Source organism: Dermacentor albipictus, unplaced genomic scaffold (genome assembly GCF_038994185.2).
Source record: "Dermacentor albipictus isolate Rhodes 1998 colony unplaced genomic scaffold, USDA_Dalb.pri_finalv2 scaffold_28, whole genome shotgun sequence".
Lineage (NCBI taxonomy): Eukaryota > Metazoa > Arthropoda > Arachnida > Ixodida > Ixodidae > Dermacentor > Dermacentor albipictus.
In genome coordinates this window covers 2,803,840-2,828,177 of record NW_027225582.1, presented here as the reverse complement: position 1 = coordinate 2,828,177, position 24,338 = coordinate 2,803,840, and the positions used below count along the sequence as shown (strand labels likewise).

At 45.0% G+C, this 24,338-nt stretch overlaps 1 long non-coding RNA gene and 1 other non-coding gene across 3 annotated transcripts in view; one reads left to right on the top strand and one right to left on the bottom strand.

Annotated features, from left to right (window-relative positions):
* LOC139052635 (uncharacterized) overlaps positions 1-24,338 on the top strand; it is a 65,995-nt gene that overhangs the window by 21,045 nt on the left and 20,612 nt on the right. Inside the window, exons 1-5 of one of the 2 annotated variants that reach the window (XR_011510002.1) lie at positions 16,447-16,538; positions 16,946-17,086; positions 17,798-17,927; positions 21,183-21,271; positions 23,701-23,810. This is a non-coding gene — a long non-coding RNA (uncharacterized lncRNA). Of the gene's footprint in view, positions 1-16,446; positions 16,539-16,945; positions 17,087-17,797; positions 17,928-21,182; positions 21,272-23,700; positions 23,811-24,338 lie in introns of those variants that run through there. The other variant, XR_011510003.1, reaches the window with a different exon arrangement.
* On the bottom strand, positions 15,875-15,947 carry TRNAW-CCA (transfer RNA tryptophan (anticodon CCA)). Its single transcript has one exon. It is a non-coding gene; the product is annotated as a tRNA-Trp (tRNA).

Here is a 24,338-nt window from a genome sequence, read left to right as displayed (position 1 = left end):
CACATATTTTGGAGGGATATTAACTCAGAGGCAGTATGTGTTAGAAACCTACAGCTGAGTTATATTGACAGTCAAGCAAAAACTGTATGCTGAAGGCTATGTTAAATTGAGGGATTACTTCAGCTATTTATTCAGTTGTCTTTATTGTGGTTGCGCTGTATTTTTATAGCTAACCTGTAAAATCTATCACCACGTCATGATTCAAAATCTTCTGCATCTCGAATGGGCCCAACATTGTGATGCCTGCCAGTTGCCTCTGATTTCTTCTCACCCCAGACTGTCGGGGAGAAGTTTGAATTATGGGACTGAAAGAAAAATGTTTGGGTCGATACCTATTCAAGCAAATTACATGCTCTCTTCAAAGCTTTAATGAAATGCATTGACAGTGGAAGTATCTTCTTTATAGTCCCACAATTTAAGCACCACCATAACTATAATCATAAGCGAGAACATATCAGGCAACTCTCAGGTATGACAATATGGGCGCAAATCGATGCAAATATCTTGTCGTGGATCATTGTAAATTTTCTAGGTTGGCTCTAAAATAGAATGGAATCAAAAAGAAAAATATCCCTATAAGTTGCTGAAGTAAACCCTAAATTTAACACATCCTTTAGAGGTAACGTTTGCTTTTAGAAAATAAAAACTACAGCGCAACCTGTAAAGCTGCATACTTTTTAAAAATAACAATGTACCTTTTATTTTATATTGGTTGCAATGTACCTTGTAAATCTTTTTGAAGGGCAACAGTATACTTTATAATATATTAGTTATATTTTACCGTATAAATGTGAATTTGTGCACCTGTACTATGGATTACCCAGCTAATGGTGCATTATTGATAGCCAAGTATACCAGAAATACACGAAGGAGGATTGCATCACTGAGAGGACTCAGACTGTGAAATTGAACTGTCCCCTACAATGAGGTATTTTATGTACTCATATAGCGCCTTCACGTCAACGATCAATTCTTCGAGGTCACACACACGCACACACACACACACATATATATATATATATATATATATATATATATATATATATATATATATATATATATATATATATATATATATATATATAGATATATATTGTCGCGTATACCGTGCTCTAGTATACACGCTGAATGCAGATCCAGGTGTTTGAAAACTTTACGAAACGTAAGCGTCAACGCGCGAAGCTGAGACGGACCTCGTTCTCCTCCTCTTCAGTCTCCTTGCTGTGCCTCAACACGTGACATTACCCCCTCTTCAAAAAAAAGAAGGAAAGCATACATAGGCTTGAAGTGAGAGCGCCGACATGGCCTAGAACGAACACATAGGCAGTCACAATCACTGTGGTGTGCGATATTGTCACAAGGCACTGAGGGGCGCTTAGTTCACGCATTTATTATGTGTCATTTCTCGTATGTGGCAGCGATGCTATATTGGAATAGGGGAGAAAAATAAATTGGAAGCATTAATCAGAAAAGCGATCAAGGCTGCGCTTGGTCTGCCTGTGACTACGTCAAACGATATGTTGTTGCGACAGGGTTTGCATAAAACTTTAGATGAAATTCCCGAGGCTCAACGTACCGCACAGAGGGAGCGGTTGCTAGGTACACGAGAAGGTAGGTGTATATTAAAGTCAATTGAAGAATCGGTGGCTGTGTCGCACGATAGGGCGCCCCTACATGAGTTGAACGTGAACCTTAGGGCAAATATCACTGTTCGTCTGTTTCCGCGGAATGTGCACCCCGTGCACAATGTAAGGAGGAGGGTCGCGAGAGCTAGGGCTTTGTTGCGAAAGGCAAAGGATCAGGAGGAGCAGTCTGCGTTTGTTGACACCGCATGGATTAATGGTAAAAATGCTTATTCGGTGGTGGTGGAGGCTGGCAAAAGGGGCGTTAGAAACGCTGCTACCATTTATACCAAAGATCCGGGGGTTGGTGAACAGGTGGCTATTGCTCTAGCACTAATTGATTCAAAAAGAGTTTTGGTGTTTAGTGACTCGCGCTCTGCGATTAAGGCCTTCTCGAGAGGACTTGTTGCGGAACCGACTAACAGACTGCTACAAGGTAGGGATATCACTTCGCATACAGTTACTTAGCTCCCGGCGCACATGGGGACAGTGGAGGGAGCCCCGCGTAACCTCAACGAGGTGGCGCACAAGGAGGCATGAGGAATGGTGTGCCGTGTACTCCGTGAAGGGGCTGGATCTACCGCTTCTGAGTACAGGGACCAACTGTTAACCTACAACGAAATCACCAAGAACTATTTCTTAGGGCGCAGGGCATTCCCACTGCCACACCCTAAATTAAATAGGCCGCAGGTGGTTACAATAAGGCTTCTGCAGACACGAACGTGCCCTAACCCGGTCATCATGAATAAAATTAATCCGGACTGCGGGGTTTCAGTCTATTGTATTAAGTGTGGGGGTTTGCTCGATTTAGAACAGATGCTGTGGCACTGCTTGGCGTTGGCCGGTGATGGTTCTCGAGGTGAACAGTGGTGGCAGCGGATGCTGCACAGTGAAGTGCTGGCGGACCAACTCAGGGCTGTCCAGAGGGCGCGTGTGACGGCAGAGGGGCTCGGCCTCTCTGTACCGACGTGGGAGCGGCCCGCATCGGTCCCAGACTGATCCCTCAGGACCTAAATAAAGTTCTTCATACCATACTGAGGGACGAGCAACAACGAAAACTACCTAAGCGGCTGAAAACCTTGAATATTAGGGGCTATAGTACAGTTTCAACCGCACAACATGCACAATCAGGTTGCGGTTGTCTACGTCGGGGGGGGGGGGGGGGCTGGCTTCCGTCAGGAAGGACTTCGTAATTCAAGTCACTAATTCGCTGCGAATCTCTAAGGTCCGAAGTAGCGACTCTAAAGATTCTCGGATAGTTCTTTTCGGCGCACGGGAGTCCAGACCAAAACTTGATCACCAGGTTGGAACTCGACCTGTCGATGGCGGAAATTGTAGCGGTGCGCGTCGACGCTCTGTTTTTCTTTATGTGCACTCGGGCAAGCTGACGGGCTTCTTCCACGCGTTGCACGATAAGTTCGGCATCTTGGGCGAGGTCAAGATTATCGATGTTGTGGCACGGCAGCATTGCTTCTAACACAGTCTGCACTTCACGGCCGTAAACGAGGTAAAACGGCGTGAAGCCTGTTGTTTCTTGCGTAGCAGTGTTATAGGCAAACAATATGCAAAGGAGTATCTCATCCCACGTCTTGTAATGTGTGTCTACGTACATAGACAGCATGTCAGTCATAGTTTTGTTCAGTCAATCGGTCAAGCCGTTTGTCTGCGGATGACAGGCAGTTGTCCTTCGATGGGTCGTGCAGCTGAGTTTAAAAACGTCTTCAATGAGCTGTGCTGTAAAGGCTTTGCCTCGGTCTGTGATGACGGGCGATGGGGCGCCATGCCGTAGGACGATGCTCTGTATAAGAAATTGGGCAACTTCGGAAGCTGTTCCTTAAGGCAGCGCCTTTGTCCCAGCGTACCGCGTTAAATAGTCTGTGGCGACGATTGTCCACCTGTTGCTAGAAGATGACAGTAGAAACGGGTCCAGAAGATCCATGCCGACATGGTCGAAAGGTTTCCCAGGTGCGTCAATCGGATTCAGCAATCCCGCAGGCTTCACAGCTGGCGACTTTCGGCGCTGGCATTCACGGCAGGCTCGGACGTACCACTTAACACACTCGGCAAGTTTTGGCCAGTAGCAGGATTTGCGCACTCTAGCAAGCGTTCGCGTAAAACCCAAATAGCCTGACGGAGGCTCGTCATGACAGGCGAACGAAACTTCGGCACGGAGGTCTGCTGGAACGACCAAAAGGTAGGTCTTGTTGGTGGCAGCGGAGTTCTTATACAAGAGGCCATGTCGTAAACAAAAAGACGACAATCCTCGAGTGATATGCCGGGGTATTGATGGGTTTTGTGTTTCCAGATATTCGAATATAGGCAGCAGCTCGTTGTCTGCGCGCTGCCGTGTGGACAAATCAGTAACGCTTACGGCCCCAAAGAAGGTGCCGTCGTCCTCAATGCCGTGGTCGGTAGTGTCGATAGGGGCGTGCGAGAGTGCGTCAGCGTCTTCGTGTATGCAGCCCGACTTGTATACGATGGTCACGTCGTAGTCCTGCAAACGTAGACTCCACCGTGCCAGTCGTCCAGAAGGGTCCCGCCGATTTGCAAGCCAGCATAACGAGTGATGATCGGTTACAACTTTGAATGGGCGGCCGTACAGGTAAGGTTAAAATTTGGCCAGCGCCCATACGACGGCAAGACACTAATTTTTCTGCCGTCGATCAACACAGGTATGTGCAGTGAAATCTTGATTGCGGGAACTGGTTCTGGCGTCATCGTGTTTTCGTTGTTCTGCGGTCGGCATGATACGAGGTCTTCAGCGCGTCGAGTATCAGCGGCGCCGCCTCGGAAGGTCGCTGACGTCACTTTTCAAGGCGGGGACTTGGTGATCTCCCTTGCGTCGTCCTTGAGGTGGTGTCGCCAGCAGGGAATTATCGCTGCGCTGAGGGTGAGCGTGACAGCCGCTGCGATGTGCCCGGCCGGCGCTGGTGTTCGAGGAATTCGGCGATGTCGGGTGGCCTTTGGCCGAACCTAGGTCGAGGCGAATCGATAGAAAACTCCGTGATCCGAGTAGTCGGTAGGGGCACTCGCGATACGCATGACCAGCTTCGCCGCAGTGGTAGAACAGCGGTCGTCGATCGGATGCTCGCCAAACCTCTGCTTTCCTCGCGGGTGTTCGGCGGTCATCGATGTACAGTAGCGGAGTTGTCGGAGTGGCTTACGCCGATTGCTACGTGACTGGCGACGCAACATAAGTAGGTGCGAAAGCTTCGGCTGGGCTCAGTAATGTTTCTGCGTAAGCCTTGCGCGGGGCTCGCTTGGCAGGGGTGGTGCGTCACTGCTTCACTGCTATATTTCGTTGCGTAAAACGCTGGCAAGGGAGCTGAGCGGAGGTGGCGACGTACCATGGTGGTTCTGCAGCTCGTAGTGAACCACTGAGTGAATCAGGTTGCAAAACAAGGCGACATCGCAGCCGAAGCCTACCGACGTATCCGGAGTGCAGGCGGCATTTACTTGTCGGTTGTACATGTTCGACCGTTGCTGAAGGGTCTTCTCCATCGCGGTGGCTCCTGTGAGGAACTCCGCAACAGTCTTGGGCGCATTCCGAACAAAACTGCCAAAGAGCTGTTCCTTTACGCCTTTCATCAGACTACGCACGTTCTTCTCTTCCGACATGCTCGGATCGGCACGCTGGAAGACACGTCAAGTCCTGCACGTACATCGTGACGCTCTCGTTGGGCTTTTGAACACGTGACTGAAGGGCTCGCTTCGCTTTTTTCCCGACGATCGGGGCTGGAGTAAGTCTCCAGTAGCTTGCGCTGGAACTCAGGCCAGGATGACAGGGCACGTTTGCGGTTCATAAATCCCGTGCGAGCACCATCCTCGAGGCTGAAGTAGACGTTCCCGAGTTTGGCGTTGTTGTCCCACTCGTTAAACGCAGCCACGCGCTCGAACTCCGCTAGCCAGTCTTCCAGGTCTTCAAATGTGTTGCCATGAAAAGACGTCGGCACTTTGGGGTTCAGCAGGGTTAGGTAAGTCGGTGTCACCCTTTCCGTAGAAGTCGCAGTGGTCGCAGTCATCACTTTTTCCTGAAGGTTCCGAAATTCTGGGGTGAGGCCTCGGATTCGCCGGCTTGTGCGGTGAACTGGGGCCCTATAACGTAAAACTATTCCAATACGTTTCTATTCCAATCTACTGACGTCAAATTTGCGTAACCACCGACGCAAGCACCGGGCGGTCTCCCACGGGGCTGTCTGTACAGACCAATCAAACACTGTCCTCGTCCATAGGAGGTCACTTTTGTTTGCTTGAAAAACGAATAACATTGCCTGCACTGAGCGGCTTGTCGTATCTAATTGGCTGACAAGATGCTAGGAGAACGCTCAAGTGGAGAGGGATCCGATGAGGCAGAGCCAGTGCACTGAAAATCGATAACCGGATGAAGAGGGTGGTGCCGGCATCGGCGATTAGTCGGCTTTTCCTTACTTAGCTTGTGGTAGCTGGTCGAAAATCGTGGCGGCATGCAACGGAAGCTTAAGAATGACGCTAAAGCTGACCCTCAGCATAGAAGAGTTGGCAGAATGAGGTGGTAAAGGTGCCGAAAGTGCTCGAAAACGTTACGCGGCCATGCAAGAAGTTTTATTATACGCAAATACACCCATGCTCTCCGCAGTGGCGTAGCCAGAAAATTTGTTCGGGGGGGGCTACGCCACTGGCCCAATATATATATATATATATATATATATATATATATGTGTGTGTGTGTAGCTGCACGTTTCTCCCTGCAACCACTTCAGCAAATTTGAGGAGGTTTGTGGCATTTAAAAGAAAAAGTTTAATGGCGTTTTTCACTGGTCGATCTGGAGCGGCCGCCCAAATCCTCGAGCGAGCGCTCGGGTTTCACAAATCCGAATCGGCCAGCGGAGCGCAAAAACGCTCCGCGGCGGATCACACAGGAAGTCTGCGTACACGTCGCACGAACCGGTTCCGAAATCCATGCCCTACTTCCGTTCTGTATGTTTCCACGGCAACCAAACTCGCCGTTCCCCGTGTGTAATTTGACCGTGGCAGTCGCATAGTCCGTCATTTCCATGTCGCGCCCGCAAGGATTGCGCATGGACAACGTGCATAGAAGGCTTCGTACAGCACCTGCGTCACTTCGTAATCGCTGTCGTCCGCGCTCTCATCGCTAAACGCGAGTACAGTGGCTAGAATAGCCACTGTAACGCGAGCGCTGCAGCAGCACCGAACGCAGCCATTTTGCGAAGCAACACAATGTTGTGCGTACCAACCAGGTAACGATTTCGCTTGAAGACGGAAGTGACGCGAGCTATTTCCGCCCGAATCCGCGTCTCGGCGGCGGAGCAAGTGAGAGCGATCCGGCGCGGAGCGAGTTGATCCGAAACGACCAGTGGAACGCGCGAACCCGCTCCAGATCGACCAGTGAAATTCGGATTCGTTGCCGCGGAGCAAGAAATCCTGCTCCGAATCGACCAGTGAAAAACGCCATAATTCTAGTGACTACTGGCTTCGAATTTTTTCATTTAGGAGGTCAATTATTTATTAAAAATTGGCCAAAATTGAAAATTTTCGGGAAACGAAACTATCAAGTTTAAAACTCCGTGACTCAACAATGAAAAATGGTATCACAATTCTGTGAATTGCATCTAATAGTACATCTACAGCGGACAAAATAAATATGTTAAACATGAATCTCAAAAAACTTTAGTTTTGTGGAAATACGGCTTTTGCAGAACCCTTGTACACAACGTAACCAATTAACGTAAGATACAAATTGACACAGCAAACTTGTCCGCTTTGACTGTTATAATAAATGCCGTTTACAGAACCACAATATCTGTTCTTCATGCATAGCTATTAGTTTGTAAACGCCGTGCTCCTATTTTTTCAAACTTTCGAATTTTCCAAAATATTTTAAACAAAATTCAGGCCCTAAATTGAAGTTCTGTTTCCAACAGACACTAGGATTTAACTTTCTCTCTCAAATGCAACCAATTTCAATAAAAGCGATTAGCAGGATTATCTCAGAAAAGCGTTTCTGCGTTTTACAAGTATTTGAATAGGCCGCATCGGATTGGGCCCGAGCTAAAGCTTCCTCTTAAACAATTTATCGAGGGATCAAATACATGAATAATAACTGCATTGTCATTGCCAAAGATGCTGCAAACGAATTCTTGAAAGCTACGCTCTGTAAATACAAGTAAAATATGTATTTTTTTCATAAAATAATATACTCGTATGTGCCAAAAATTGTGCCCAACGTAACTGACGTCAATGCTTCCATGTTTTTTGTCTATTTATTAAGTAAAGAAAATATCACACGAACTTTAGAACTATATCAGTTCGAAACCAGGAAAGCTGTGCATGCCGCTGATATGAAAAATTAAAAGGCAATGAACTGAACAAGTTGAGGACAAATATCTTAATGAAACTTTGTCATTCAAGAACCGTGCTTACATTCTTGTATATATGCAATGGCCAGTGAAAAATCTCAATGACACTGTCGTTTGTTCCATTGTATTACGCAGGAGTAGCTGTCCCTTGTCGTGTATCGTGAGTAATTGCACCGAAGTTATAGTCGCGACAGAGAGCACGTATAAAAAGCAGGAGTTCTGCAAGATATATGAGGGCAAGTCAAATGAATGAGCCAACAACGGGGTACTTTATTTAAAAGTAGTCTTCATGATAATTTAGACATTTGTCCTGTTGACTAACGAGTTGCGTGATTCCCGTCTTATAAAACTCCTTGGGTTGCTGCTTCAGAAAGTCTGTATCTGGTTCCCTTGAGCTGTTTTTTCGGTTGCCCCGAAATGTAGAAGTCGCAAGGTGACAGGTCTGAGCTGTATGGCGGATGTTGCAGCGTTTCCCACTTGAACTTTGCCAGTTTTGTATTAACCACATAAGCGACGTGGGGACAGGCATTTTCGTGGAGCAAGATGACCCCATTCGTCAATTTTCCACGTTGTTCGTTCTTGATTGCGACACGCTGCCGTTCTGGCGTTTCACAATATCGGAAACAATTGATAGCCTCTCAAGATTTAGCAAATTCTATCAGAAATGGACCCTGTCGATCAAAAAAAAAAGTCAACAACACCTTTCCAGCGGAAATGATGGCCTTTACGTTCTTTGGGGGTGGTAAATTCGAATGTTTCCGCTGTAAGCTTTGCCGTCGTGTTTCAGGCTCGTAGTAGTGGCACCAAGGTTCGTCCCCGGTCACAGTTGCAAACAAGAAGTCGCCATGCTCATTGTGATACCCGATCAGATGAGTCAAGGCAGTGCGAAACTTCTTCGTCTTCTCGCGATAGATAAAAATCTTGGGGATCCATTGCGCACCAAAGAGCCGATAGCCGAGAAGCTCATGAATTATGGCGTGAACCGAACCGTGACTGATGTTCGGACGGTCTGCCAGTTCATCGATGCTTATCCTCCGTTCTTGTTTCAGCAGCTCATGAACCTTTGAAATTGTGTGGGGGGTGATTGCACGATGGTTTTGGCCCAGTCTTGGAATGCCTTTGCAACGTCCTTTGAACCGTTTGCTCTAACGATTCACAGTGGTCAATGAAATGCAGTGTTCAACCTACACGGCAGTCATATGGTGATTAATTTCTGTTTTGGAAACACCTTCAGCTGTCAAAAACTTCGCGACACCGAGTTGTTCAACTTTTGAAGTGTCCATTATGTGACGCAACCATATTCAACCCAGTGTATGAGAGCATTAAAGAACATTTATCTTCACACCTGCGTGTCACTTTTGTAAATGAGACATACCGTTCTCCTACGCGCATGCCTCGCAGATAATGAACCGAACCATTATTGCGCGGTTAGGGTAGGCTCACTTTCATTTGACTCGCCCTCGTACATTAGAAATGCAAAGATACAATGGGATATGCAAATGCGAAAATACTGCTTGATAAAGGACAAAAAAGTGTCACTGGAAACAAAGTTCACTGCATGTATACACAAAACCTCGCAACAAGATATTTAAGTATACGTATAAGTCTCCAATGAGTCTATGTATGTAACTGTATAAGTTAACTGTATTTAATGCATCTAATAACTGTATAACTGTAATAACTGTATAATGCGTATATAATACTGTAATAAAGAAGTAACTGTATATAATGCGTCAAACAAGGCAAATAAACATGTTGCACAATCATAGATTCACAGAATCCTAGATTCCGCCCCCATTCCATCCACTCCCCCCGATGTATTGCGCGCGACGGAAGGCGGCGCGCTTGCTCCCCGCTTTTCTCCTTTGCGCACACAAGACTGAGCCACCATCGCCGGCTCACCCATTACACCTCCCCTCCTACGCTTTCACTCGCACATACAGCATGCAGCGCGTGGTCACGATGTTATCACCCTAGGACTTTATACGAAACATGAGGGCGATGGCAGGAATGCGCCTGGAGTGTCCATATAATTGCTTTCGCAATAATATAATAAACGTATCCGGCAACTGAAGCGTCCCGTCGCCCATTACTTTCCGCAAAAGAAGTATCAAAATCGAACTTTCACCATGCGACAATTCGCTGCGCCGCAACAATGTATTTTTTTTCTGTGAGGCGGAGGCACCGAAAGGAAAAAGAAACGCATAGGAAAGTATCTTGGCCAGAATCTAATGCTTACTTCGGGCACCTAATGGGGCTACGGAAGGAATACCGAAGAAAACATGAGACGCTTGGTCCACTGAGAACCATACGCATACTGCTCAGTATCCTACAGCGGCGAAAGAAGAGTTTCCGGAAAGGTTCCGCTCAAGGAATGCGGTGCAATCTTTCGAGTCCCCACAGTGATGGCGGGGAGCGACCATTGCTTTTTTTCTCTCGTCTGCTAGCCAGAAAACGTCCAAAACTCTGTCCGGTGAAAATCCACTCGGCCAGAGAAAACCGAACGCGCACCAAAGTGTACCGCACGGTGGTCGGGGCCATACGAGAAAAACGTATGCGCTCTGGTTGGCTCTGGCAGCCCGCGGTTAGGGTAGCGAGAACAAAAAAAAAAAAATCGAAGAGGCTCAATGTGTCCTCGCGAATAAAAGTCAAAGTAGAAAAAGTAAATAAGAACGTATTTACTTTGGCTGGCTTGAGTGTCTTGACATGGATGTTCTGGCGTAGGTTAAAAAAAATGTTTATATTTTTTTATGTGACATGACGGCACAAATGAACCACCCCAACGCTTCGTCTCATTGGACCTCGCTGCCTGTTTGTCAACTCCTCTGCTAGTGTGTTGATTTGGCTTGTCTCGTTGTATGTTACGATGTAAGACTTTAGAAAAGTCAATAGACATTTGGCGTCAAATGTTTATAACAACATTAAACCCACAAAGTTCCGCAATTGAAAATCTAAAGCACAACTTTGGAAATGTCAATGCACCTTTCACATCAAGAGCTTATGAGATTTATACCCATAAAGTTTCGCTATTGATATCCATGCGCTCCACAGATTCCGTGGCCTCAGTGAGATGCCGCGGCGAGCCCGCTCACCATCAAAGTGCCCTCGAAACTTTGTGCTCGGATGGCACTGCTTGGCGTTATGTGACTCCCGGTGTATGGGCGTTGAATCCAGCCCGAGTTTGCAATCTTCGCGGTTAAATGTCTTTTCGAGCGTCAAAAAGACATTCTAGACAAAATCCAGAGTGATTTCCGGCGCCGGGGGTCGCTTTGGTCGGCGGTGCATGGACAGCACGAAAAAATTTCGGGGGGGGGGGCTGAAGCCCCATAAGCCCCCCCCCTGGCTACGCCCCTGGCTCTCCGGCAGGTGCGAGTAGCCAGCCTCTCAGCGATCGGCGGCAGCAATCTTTTATTGCTTTCGGAACGGGGCAGCCTGCGGCTATTCCGAAGAAAATTCAGTTTTGTTTGGCATATTAATGCATCTTTATCGCGTACACGTCACTTTGACGCGGTGAGTTTGTGCGGTTTTTTGACGTCGGGTGACAGGCAGGTGAAGTGGGTGCAGCCCGAAAACTTTTTACCAATAGCCGAGGACTAATGGTGAAAAGGGGTCGAATCATAAATAACTGTTTTTCTTTTTTCTGTCAAATCATGCATAATCAGTACGTACACATCATATAAGATGGGGAGCTATCGCGGATTTCGTGACGTCACGTGACAGGCAGGTGAAATTTTTGAAGACAGGTGAAGACAGGTGAAGTCGAAAAAAGTTTTTGACCAATCGTGGAGGGCTGATAGTAGAATTGGAATAGAAAAGTTTGGAATAGTTTTACGTGATAGCGCCCCTGGAGTCAACTCAAACTGTGGGGTGAGGTTCTTGCTGCCCAGTGGGGCCTCCTGTATAAGTTGAGTTACCCAGCACCTCCACCAAATTGTCGCGTACACCCTGCTGTAGTTTAGACGCTGAATGAAGATCTAGGCGTTTGCACTTTACGAAACGTAAGTGGTGACGCGCGATGCCTAGAGCAACCTTGTTCTCCTCTTCTTCAGTCCCCTTGCTTTGCCACACCATGTGGCAATATATATATGGGGTTCGAAATCTGATCGGACTCCAGTCCTCCCCCCCGTCCTCCACCGGAAAAATGAAAACTGTCCACCTATGCTCCAGGAAGAGCCTGGGCGCGTCTCTTGAGAGCAGATACAGTTTTATGACATTATAACTGCGCACATCGGGATCTTCACAGTTGCTGCTGAGCACTTACCTAAAACTACTTCGACAGCTTGTTTATGCATACGCATAGAATTGAATCTCACTGCGCGGGACATTTGGTACACCTTTGTCTCGATTTTGGCTGAAAATAAATGGGCTGCTATGGTTGGGCTCGGTTAAATATATACGTACTTAGCCTTCTACATTTCTGTGGCATATGCCACGAAGAAATAACATGAACATTCAGTGGTATGTCTCCCACAACGTGTTCCTTGAACGAGTACAAGCAGCCTCATACGATAGGTTAAAACCACTAAATTATTTTACCCTGGTAGACGCCATTCATTCATGTGCTTGATTAATATACGCGTACTTGTATCTGCTATTCATCCCTGCCACCGAGAAGAACGTTCAGACGTACCCCTCAATTTAAACACAATCAATGAATAATCAATAAAAGCGCAAGGTGTTACGTCCGCTGACCAAACAGCTACGCTCAAGACATGTTATGGAGTAATCGCATGGAAAGAGGGCATTGTGGAGCAGCCACACTACGAGACACCGAGGTCTATTGGATTCGTGGGGTTGCAGACATATTTATGAAGCATTTGCGAAATTAACCTTAGAGCAGCGTCATCATTTACGAGGGTCAAATAAGTTAATACAATAATACAATTTGAAAAAATACACCTAGTAATATACCTAATGGCGTCAAAATTCATGTATTATTCACTGCTCTGAAATATGGCACTAATTCGTGAGTAGGGCTGTTACCAATTTCTCGTGAACTTTGTAACAATTTTGCGCAAGCTGTAAATTCATGTAACAAACCTACCCACTTTATATGCTCAGCAAATGCAGTAGACTAAACTAAGATACGTGCTTTAGGGGCAGAGTTACGCATTTCTAAATTTCTTGCGTCAATTTTCGAAACTTACCTGTTTTAGCAACTTTTGCAAGAACGTCAAATCAAGATATTGGTGTCTACGCTTATTAGAAGCTAATATTCTCTCTCGAATGCAAAACACTTTATTCAAGTTGGTCGAATGGCTGTCTCACGAAAGCATTTCTGCGTGTTACAGATATTTGAATTCAGAAACAGGTATTGGCCCCGTGCTAAAGCTTCCTTTTACCAAACCATATTTTGTCTTTGGCAGGAGCCACAAATTAAAACATTGCGATTCATCGTCGTAAACACTTTTGTAATAATGTGCTCAATGATACCAAGGTCGCAATGAAGTGCTGCCATCAGTTGCCCAGAGAAATTGAGGCATTTCACATACAGGGAATATCAGATATATGTATCATTGCTCCATCTGTATTACTCTGCAAGAGTGAATTTGATCTGTTTCAATGTTGGGGCTACGAAACTATGACACTCTTTCTACCAGGTACGTTACCTTGTTCTTTCATATCCTTTCGTTTCGTGGTCATTCTGTAGGTGCGCCGGCCGGGAAATTGTGTGACCGTTGATTCTATAAAAGACTGTGTGTTACATTTATGATATTCCGTTAAGAGTGTGCATTCGTGCATGCGATCTTTTTCCTTGTTCTTAATTTTTGCGTCATTTACACTTTTGTTCACTGTTGGGGACTGTTTGGACGTTGTCAAACATCTTCTAAACGTGGTGTCAAAGTGATATAGGTTCTTTATCTGGCTCGTACTTGGGGGTAAAATGGAACATTGCGTGTTTGTTGAATTGTTGTGCGCAGTGGTCCAATGTCGGTCATCTCAACGTGTTTCTTGTTGTACATCTTCCCATCGAATTCTTGTTCGCCGCTTGCGTGCAAATAATGTAGTATTGATATATTTCTTATTGGCGATGTGTAATTGTTCATTGCTTCATATGCCGCCGATGTTTAGAGTGCAGGATGTCACTGTTAAATATGTCGCTCTCAGTGTCTGTGACAGCACTTAAGCAGCAGCTAACTGCTATAATTAAGCATAAGTGTTAGTGAAGTTAGGCACGAGAGCAGTTAAAAGTTTGAAACTGCGTTCGCTTACTTCGTCTGTCTGTTGGTCCTTTACGCTTAGGTGACGACGACGGTAGTCGTTTTTAAGTCGTCCGTGTCATGTCTTCTTCAGGCCGCCCCTTAATATTGCGCTTCACCCCTCACCTTAGGATGAAAAAAAAACAAGATTTTACACACCAATAGCACTGTACTTCCAAATCATGTGTCTGCGGCAATGTATATATGGGAAGCCGATGCGCTTACCACTGTTCTCAATGTCAATATATGCAGACAACTGCATATGGGCCTCGGGATACACTCACAAGCACCTCGCATGTATAGCCGAATGAGCGAGAAGATTCTCAACTTCAAACCCATTTGTCTACAATGAGAAGGCAGGAGTGGGGATCTTGTCTGATTCTCTTCAATGGTCCTACTTCCTTCGCCTTCCCGACTTCACCCCTATATTTCAGGCAGAATTATTAGCGATGATATTAGCATTACGAAAACTCCCCCCAAAAGACCCATTAGCTGTTATCTTGACCGACTCGCTATCTGTATGCACAGCACTAACTGCATCTTTAAATTCAGCAATTCAAAGAACATTTCGTTCGATGGTACCTCCGTACTTACGAAAAGTATGTTTGCTTTGGGTACCGTGACATCATGGGTTACACTTGAATGAAATGGCTCATTCACTCGCACGAGCATCCCTGAACGGCCCTATCATATCAGTTTTGCCGACATCAGCTTATGTCACCGCGGCCAGGTACAGAAATTTCGCTATATCTCAAAATTCTGCAATATCCATGCTAACACCATGTTCTGAATTCAGCCACCTTAGCTTCCCATGGAACATTAATTGGTGTCCTTCAAGGCAATTGGAAGTCTCTTCTACAAAATTGAGATGTCGTATACCTCCTCTAAATTTTTACTTACACAGGTCTGGTCTCGCTATGTCCCCTCTATGTTCTTTTTGCAGTGCACCTGAACCTATCGAACATTATTTTCTCTCATGCCGCCGCTTTCTAAGACAAAGAAAACTATCTGAATACTCATTTACCAAACATGGCCTATCGCTAACCTTGCCAAGCATTCTTTTTTTTTTGGGGGGGGGGGGCGACTTCACTGGGATCCAGCCGCAAGGATGCTTTTCTTGCAGCTTACAATTTTATTAGAGAGAGTAAGGGAGTACCTTGCTGATTTCTACAATTATCCATAGTTTCCATTATTTCATTTCTTACGTTAACTTATTTTATCAAAATTCCTAACAATATTTTCATTGCAAGTCTAAATTACAGTTCTATCGTCCCATGCTCCACTATTCAAATCTAGTTTTTCTATACTTCTAACCTTACGGAAAACCCCCTGCTTCTTGGCCAATCCCCCATAGTGGGTACGCGCCAATGTTGAGGACACAAGACAAGCCTTTGTCTATCTATAGCAGTGGAGAAGTCCACTTTTACGCTTTTTCCCGTATGAAAAACAAAAGACAGCGAGGCTACAGCTTACCTTGCGAGGTCATTCAACCCGGCTTGTTTGGAGCGTTCGCTTCCTATGCGCCATTCTGGACAGCATAAACGGGGTTAACCGAGGGGCCCGATCTTTATTAGTGATATCATGAGAAGCCAACAAACACTGACACCAAGGACAACATAAGGGAAATCACTTGTGCTTAATAAATGAAATAAAGAAATGATAAAAATGGAAATTAAAGTGGATGAAAAAAACAACTTGCCGCAAGTGGGGACCGAACCCACAACCTTCGCATTTGGCGTGCGATGCTCTGCCAATTGAGCTACCGCGGCGCCGTTTCCCCGGCTACTTTCTTGGGTATTTATGTTTCCTTATAGAACCCTGGGAGTGTTAGCCAGCGCCACCACTCACAGACCTTGGCACCGGACATGGAATATCCTTTCTGCCGCGGACGTCACGAGAACGTGGTCTTTTGGGTAAAGGCAACTGGTCAGTAAACCCACATATGCTACCTGAAGGCATCAATGTTGCCAGATTCGAGAACCTCATATGTAATAAACGAGAAGAAAGGGCGTTAACCGAGGGGCCCGATTTTTATTTGTCATATCATAAGTAGCCAACAAACATTGACACCAAGGACAACCTAGGGGAAATTACTTGTGCCTAATAAATGGAATAAAGAAACGATAAATTAATGGAAATGAAAGTGGATGAAAAAACTACTTGCCGCAGGTGGGGAACGATCCCACAACCTACGCATTTCACCTAATTTCACGAAATATTTGGAAGGCCATAGCAGGTAATACTCAGACGAAGACGATGTTGTGGGCACCGCAGATAAGTTCTCAAGAAGGTGGCGGTATCCGCCGGGGCAGCCTGCTGCTTTCTTGGTAGACGAATTTAGAGGCAGAGGAATCCATAAGGTCTGCTTATTTTTCGTTCTACCTTTCACCGTGTAAAGGGAGCCTCCTTATAATGCCACTGTATGTCTGCTAAACTATTAAATAGTGAATTTTCATATCCCTATCTCTATTAGAGTTTTAAGGTATATTCCGTTCACATTCTCCTCTTTTGTCACCTTCTTCTCATGTGTTCCTTTCTTTTTCTTGTGGTTTTTATTATGTTGTGTCACCATCTCGTTAGCTCATCAGCGCACCATTTTCTTCACGTTTTCATAACTTCATGATAAGAAATAGGCACTTGCCGTGTAATAGCGGCCTTTGCTGTGCCGGTATGCTGGAGGCAAAACGAATGGGAATCGACGAAACCGAATACCGCCATCTGGAAGTAAGCCAATATATTTGTTGTTTTCTTCCTTGTTTACTTTCAGAACAGACATAGACCTCACCACCGATGAAACCGTCTGGGCTGCCTCTTCAGCTGCCTTTCCTTTCCAGCTCACGCGCATTGGCTTGGATCAGATGATCACGCAACGGTTTTTGGCAGCAAGATCCCTGCCGGAGGCCAGGACGTAAGTTACTGTCTGTGCCGAGAGACCTGGAAGACATTCGCACAGTAGCCATTTGCTTGCTTCTTATCGCTCTTTCTGTGTACGTGTGCTGTCTGTATATGCCTAAATGATGTATACTGAGTCACACATAGAGAGCCAGTAATGCGAATACACTGGCTGCTGAACTTCTAGCGCACAACTCGGTGACACAGATGGCGTGAGACAAACAGTATTGCTGACGTTGTATGACATCGTGGTTCAGCTAGAAGTGCTATATTTATATTTCGCTACTCAAAAAAAGCGATGACCGCGTGGCCATGATGCACTGCATCCATTACTTCCCGCAACGGCTGCATTGGGTCATGCATATGGCTATAAAACTAAGAGCGCGTACGCTCCCGACACTGTGTTGGGAAACAGTGAAGCACATGCGAGCGGACCAGCTTGTAATAGAATTTGGTTTTATGTGTATGAGAAATAATCTATTATTAGTGGCGAGCCTGCCGTTGGTCTCACAAGTAATCATTCAGGCACCTAATGTTTGTGCTTTATCATCAATGGTGCAATAAACACTCCCAGTGGTCAGCTATACGACAGATAAGGAGGTGACGAATATAGAGGTAATAACCTGATGAGGAGCTCAGCAACTCTTGTCCACAAATGTAAGCAAAATTATAATTTTGGAAGTATTTGTTACATTTTATTATGCATTTGCCCTCAACTTCGTTTCAGAGTGGCCTTTTTTGGTGTCTTCCTGGTGTCCCTGTTTTACGCCATCATTGGCTTGACAGCTCTGGCTATTGTATACTGGTTCCGGGATTGCGATCCTGTTCTCTCTGGTGCAATGTCTCATTATGATTAGGTAAGGGCGTATTTCATCGTGATGTGCCGTGGACTCGGGAAAACTATAACATGGAACGGCGGCTATTTTCTGTAATATTTCGGGGAACTGTGCAAGGCTTTGATGACGTGATTATAAATGCGAATGGTGGCGTAATATTTCCGCGTCTTTTTCATTGGAACTGTTTAGCTTATCGTTATTTCCGTTTGCTCTTTTTATACGGGTCTTCTCTTTTTGGCCTATTTTACGAAGCCTCTATTATGATCCGTGATTATCTGTAGCTAAAAGAAAAACATCTCTCCTTGGAGTTGTCCTAACGTAGAAGAACAAAATTATTGCTTGGCTCGCCAGCTTTGTACGCTTGTCCAGATACACTTCTTTGAAATCGTTGCAATCGCGCTCGTCAATTTAGTATTTCAACGCAATGTGTGCGACTAAGAGCTAGTGCCAAGAGTAGTCTGAACACACGCTAGCCACCCTTTTTTTTAAAGGAACAGTGGCCACCAATAGGAAAAGCGCTTGCTCTTTAGATAGAACAGTGCCGTAGCGCTGCGGCAGGACCACATATTTTGCATTGCGGATATTGTATAATTACTGCAGGGTATATCTCTAGCCAGTCTTACTTTCAAGGAAGCTGTGGCCGTCAACGGAAAGGTCAGCTTCTCTTAAGACACGACGACTTGTTTCTTCAGAATTTCGTCTTTCAATTTTCCATTTTACCTGAGAAATTGACTTTCCATAGAATAGAACTGGCAGGACACTCTGCTCGGTCGTGTCCCATTCTTCGCAAGCCCTGCCCTAACACGATTATGCTTTATAACAGTTTCACGTCATATTACGGGAAGGTAAGGTGAAATAGTGAAACGAACTTGAGCCATGCTCACAGATCCCATTTCTCATTGTTATTGTGACAAGTTGTCAAGCCTTCAACACAAAACTCATGTCGCGGCATTTCATGTGATTCACTTAGCACTTTGTAAATAAGCACAAGGAAAGATAAACAAAATTTAAGGATGATGACCTGGCCTTTTTCGCTTCAGTGAAGGCGGTGAAGAGATGTAACGCAACAGTAACGAGGGTACATGTCAAGCTGCTGTATTTTCATGGAGTAAATAACTGTTAGGCGTATAATGTTCTGGGCCCAGCTTGCCCCACAGACTGAAATTTTAACAGTGCGCGTGGCTGTCCACGTGCGCTATTTAAATAAAACTTTGCTGTTTCATTGGGGTCAGCGGTTTTTCCTCCTGTAACAGCTTTTCCTTTGTAATTTTGCCCTGTATCACTAGAAAAAATCATGCTCTCGTAATCTTTCATTTCACGGGACTATTGATCTTGTGCTTGCACCTGTATGAGTGGGAAATAGACCAAATTAGTAGCCACGCGGTGTATGTTGGAAAAGCTTACCCAGCCGCATTGTGAAATGCACAGAGCAGATTAAATTTTGCGAAAAATTTAACAGTTCGCCCGACGAACGAAACATGTCTCAGGGCCCTTAGAAAGCCCTTACGTTATAGCTGTTCGCAAGAAGAAAAATTAGCCAATCCAATGCTGGGGCGCTATAACGTAAAGCTATTCCAAACTTTTCTATTCCAATTCTGATATCAGCCCTCCACGATTGATGAAAAACTTTTTTCGACCACCCCCACTTAACCTGTCTGTCACGTGACGTCACGAAAACCGCGATAGCTCCCCATCTGATATGATGTGTACATACTGATTACGCATGATTTGACAGAAAACAGAAAAACATTTATTTCTGATTCGACCCCTTTTCGCCATTAGCCCTCGGCTATTGGTAAAAAGTTTTCAGTCTGCACCCACTTCACCTGCCTGTCACGCGAAGTCACAAAACCGCAAGAACTCACCGCGTCAAAGTGACGTGTACGCGATAAAGATGCATTAATATGTCGAACAAAACTGAATTTTTTTCGGAATAGCCGCAGGCTGCCCCGTTCCGAAAAGAATAAAAGATTGCTGCCGCCGATCGCTGAGACGCTGGCTCCTCGCACCTGCCGGAGAGCATGGGTGTATTTGCGTATAATAAAACTTCTTGCGTGGCCGCGTAACGTTTTCGGGCACTTTCGGCACGTTTACCACCTCATTCTGCCAACTCTTCTTTTCTGAGGGTCAGTTTTAGCGTCATTCTTAAGCTTCCGTTGCATGCCGCCGCGAATTTCGACCAGGCACCACAAGCTAAGTAAGGGAAAGCCGACAAATCGCAGACGCCGGCCCCACCCTCTTCATCCGGTTATCGATTTTCAGTGCACTGGCTCTGCCCCAGCGGTTCCCCCTCCACTTGAGCGTTCTCCTCGCCTCTTGTCAGCCAATTAGATACGACAAGCCGCTCTGTGTAGGCAATGTTATTTGTTTTTCAAGTAAACAAAAGTAACCTCCTATGAACGAGGAGATTGTTTGATTGGTCTGTACAGAAAACCCTGTGGGTGACCGCCCGGTGCTTGGGTCGGTAGTTACGCAAGTTTGACGTCTGGAGATTGGAATAGAAACATATTGGAATAGTTTTATGTTATAGGGCCCCTGAACTTATTTTCCGCTAAGGCAGAGGCAAATAGCAAGAAGCTCTTCAGAGCGTAAAGCTTCTTGAACTTGCCCCTATATTTAAATAAATTCTTGGGTTTTGCGTACCAACACCATGATCTCATTAGGTGGCACGCCGGAGCGGGGCACTTCGGATGAATATGACCCCCTGGGGCTCCTTGACGTGCCTCCTATGCATGAGACACTGGCGTTATTGCAATTCGCCCTCGCCGAAATGCGGCCGGCACGGCCGGGATTTGTTCCCGGAATCTCGTGCTTAGCAGCGCAACACCATAGCCGCTAAGCCGCCGTGGCGGGTGTGAACCTGCCCCGAAATTTGGAGAAAATCCGATAACTTCTCTAGATATGCCATTTGTGTCTCATATTACAGAGCTACGCGCTCTGTTCGCTGTATTAATTTTTCGAATGTGCCTCGTGTTGCGAGAGTTTTTTTGTTCTTTCTCGTATCCATGTAATTTTTTTTGTGTGTTTGCGCCATCTTCATTTTTTTCCCATAGAGTGGTGTATGCTTGTTTTTCTCTTGCGATTTCAACGCCTCATTGTGATCTTTTTTATGCACTAAATACGTTGTATATTTTATTGCAGTTATTATTGTAACACATAATTCCATTCCAACTTATGTATTTCATTGAGATACTTAAGATAAACTATAATAAAAGAACACGTATCTTCACAACTGGAGGTTATTGTCCAGCGCAATGATTTTTTTTCTGCTTCCAGATGGTCCCTTACTATATCAACACAAGCGCTGGTGCTGTAGGAGGTATTCGAGGTCTATTTTTGGCTGGAGTCGTAAGCGCTTCCATAAGGTGAGCATAGGTTATCAACGTGTACTGAAGTTGCACTGCCATGTGAAATTTTTGTGTCAACATCAGCAGTTGGTTAGTTAGCCGGGAATTATATAGAATATTTTATTGTTTAGCCTGAATGAGTGAAGCATTTGAACAGTGGTTGGTAGTTTCATTTTAAAGGCAGGGCTCGTGTCGAGCTATGCTATTATTTGATTTTTAAGTGCTTGAACTTCTGCAGCCTTTATTAGACTAATTGTATTTCAACTTTGAAAATGTTTCAAATTAAATAAAACACCTCAAACAGGTGAACAAGCATTGTTGTGCCGGTTCGCTGTTAGCAAATTACAAGGAATAGTGCCATTGTATGGACTGTTTCATAGCGTACGAGTATAGCGTGCCAACGCAACATCGGGGATATAAGAGACACTGTTTTAGAAGATATTTGCATTTTGTCCTCATCGAAATGCGCGAATTGACCGTACACAAAACGGTATGGCCAGGAACACCAAGAATAACATGGATGAACCTGGCCTCTCGTGTATTTGTTAGTCGTGTTTCAATTGTTGTTCTCCCCATTATATATCTGCAAGCTTCATACCGAAGGGCTTGCTGGAATATTTCAGCAATGTTTTTTCTTGACTTGCGCGTTAATATTTATGACGATTTTATTTTTATTTGTTTTTCCGGCAGCGTCATTCCCGGTAAGCCGTTTTCATTTGCTAGAAACTATAAACCTCGTGTCGCATACTGCCATTCAATGAACTGCAAAAAATTCAACGTTGTCTCCTTTGTCCGCTTAGTGAGAACGTTATGTGGAGCACTGTCGGAAGAAGGAAATGCCGCTGAGCTCTATTCTTGATACTGTTCGATAAATTCACTAAGAAGTTCCTTTTTCTATTTGGTTATCGAGGAGCAATCCGCTTCTAGTTCACAGAAAATTTTCGTAACGATGTCTCATGTCTTTTGCTTCAGTAGTGCTTTAAATATTTAACACAGTGAATGGAATAGCGTTTGATTTGAATACTTATTTTGGTGGTTCATTAGGCCTGTTTAGTTCCAATTTAAATATGTGAAATAGATGCCTATACCATGCTGTGTACCTAATTTGCAGTCGGTTGTTGCCATCTATCATATAGAGTTGACTCCCTCAAACTCCCAGCTGTGATGTAATGTGAAAGTCAAACACGCTTTTTGGATGCTAAGTAATTGGGACAATTTGGACTTCTGAGCCAAAGTAGGTGGCCGCAGAGACTGATGCCGGGGAACGCTGCAGGAAGAAGGGAAGTAATAACCAAGAGCTGTGCATGTACGATTCCACGTGGTTGACGATACAGTCTCAGCCTGCGCAATTCGGGTATTCATCACAGCGTTTCTCGCTCGTGTCGAAGGGTCAGTGTTACGTAGCTCGGTGCCTTTGCCGTTGATGCAGCACTTACTCGCGATGGATCTATGGTGTGTTGTCTTGAAATGCCACCAGACCATGTGCCTGTTATCGACTTCGAAATCAGGAATCGCAACTGAAACACTGAGGCTATAGCTTTAGCTTTCGCGTGACCAGAACCAATAACCAAGAGTGTGTTCAGGAGTCGAGAGAGATGTATAAAAGAGCTGTAACTCCCTTATGCGTTTGTGCAGATGGATATGTGCATTAAAACAGTCTCGATTCATGAGCTTCTGTGAGCCAATTAGATATGAAAGCGTCAGAATCGTTCTTGCACTTTGTATCTAAGCCCTCAGGCGTTTTGCAATAGTGCTGATGGTTCCTTTAGTTAGTATTTCTTTATAGTATGTAATATGGCAGGCACGTATTTATGTCATGGTGCATTTTTCACCAGTGCACCTACTAAATTAGCCGTTCTGACGCACTCGTATGTCTATGTACATCGTTGAATGTTTCCATCGTTTCAAGTGGCGAGCTACCACGAAGAATGAAGAACGCATGCCGCTTGAAGCCCTGCAAATCCAAGCCAGTAGCATAATAAGCTGAGTGTTACTATGGACTAGTCTCTCATAACACGATATCAAAAACCAATTTCAAGAATACCGCCGAGGTAACGGCCGAACTCTGCTGCTGACGTGAGATCAAAGGTAGCGAAAGCCTAAAGCACCATTAACTTCCCGTTAGGTGGGCGAACGACTCAGAAATGGCTGCCCGTCTGGGTGAAGCAGGCAGGCTGTCAACTAACATGTCACTCGATGACGTAGTTTCCGTGGAATGGAAACCTGTGTGGTACTTAGCCAAGAAACCTTTTTGTGCTTAGCATAAAGTGGTTTGGCACATGCGGTGCTGACAGAAATAATCAGTGCTCCTCGGTGCTCTCACATTATAAGGTTTGACAGTGCGCGTAATCAATGTCTTGAAAGTAGAAGGCAGAAGTGAACTTTGTTGCCAAAGTTTCATCTGGTCTTCATGGTTGTTTGATAGGTCGTTGGTCTTATAATTTCAGCACAGTATCATCCGTAGTAAACTCCCATGCAGCTGTTTTGTATATTGACGTGCTGTCACCGAACTTCCACATACCGGAAAATAAATCTTCCCTTGTGATAGCTGCCCTAGGTAAGCCTTGACTTGTTTACATTTGTGTTCTTTAGGCACTTCCCTTTTTCCTATCTACAATTACAATTTTTTTTTCTATTCCCTCTTTCTTAAGAGTAGGCAGACGTTGTGCCCTTCTCGGTGGTGGTTTCCAGTCCGCTCTGCTCCCATTTCTTTCTTGGTCGTTCGTATATGTGTGTTTTCTCATCGAATAATAATAATAATAATAATAATAATAATAATAATAATAATAATAATAATAATAATAATAATAATAATAATAATAATAATAATAATCTTTATTAGGCACCCAAGAAAATCAGTACTGCAGAACGGGCGCATCTTAGCCAATGGTGACTTGTGTGACGTGGCCCGACATCGCCAGCTAAGCGATGTGGCTGGAGTACACATGCACAAATTTAAAACCAACAAAGACAAAGGGAAACAAATGAGCGTGATAAACGTAGATCAGGTTTCCAAAGCATCGAAACAAAGGCATAGAGTAATTACAACCGCCACAAACAAAAGGAAAATAAGTACATACATGTG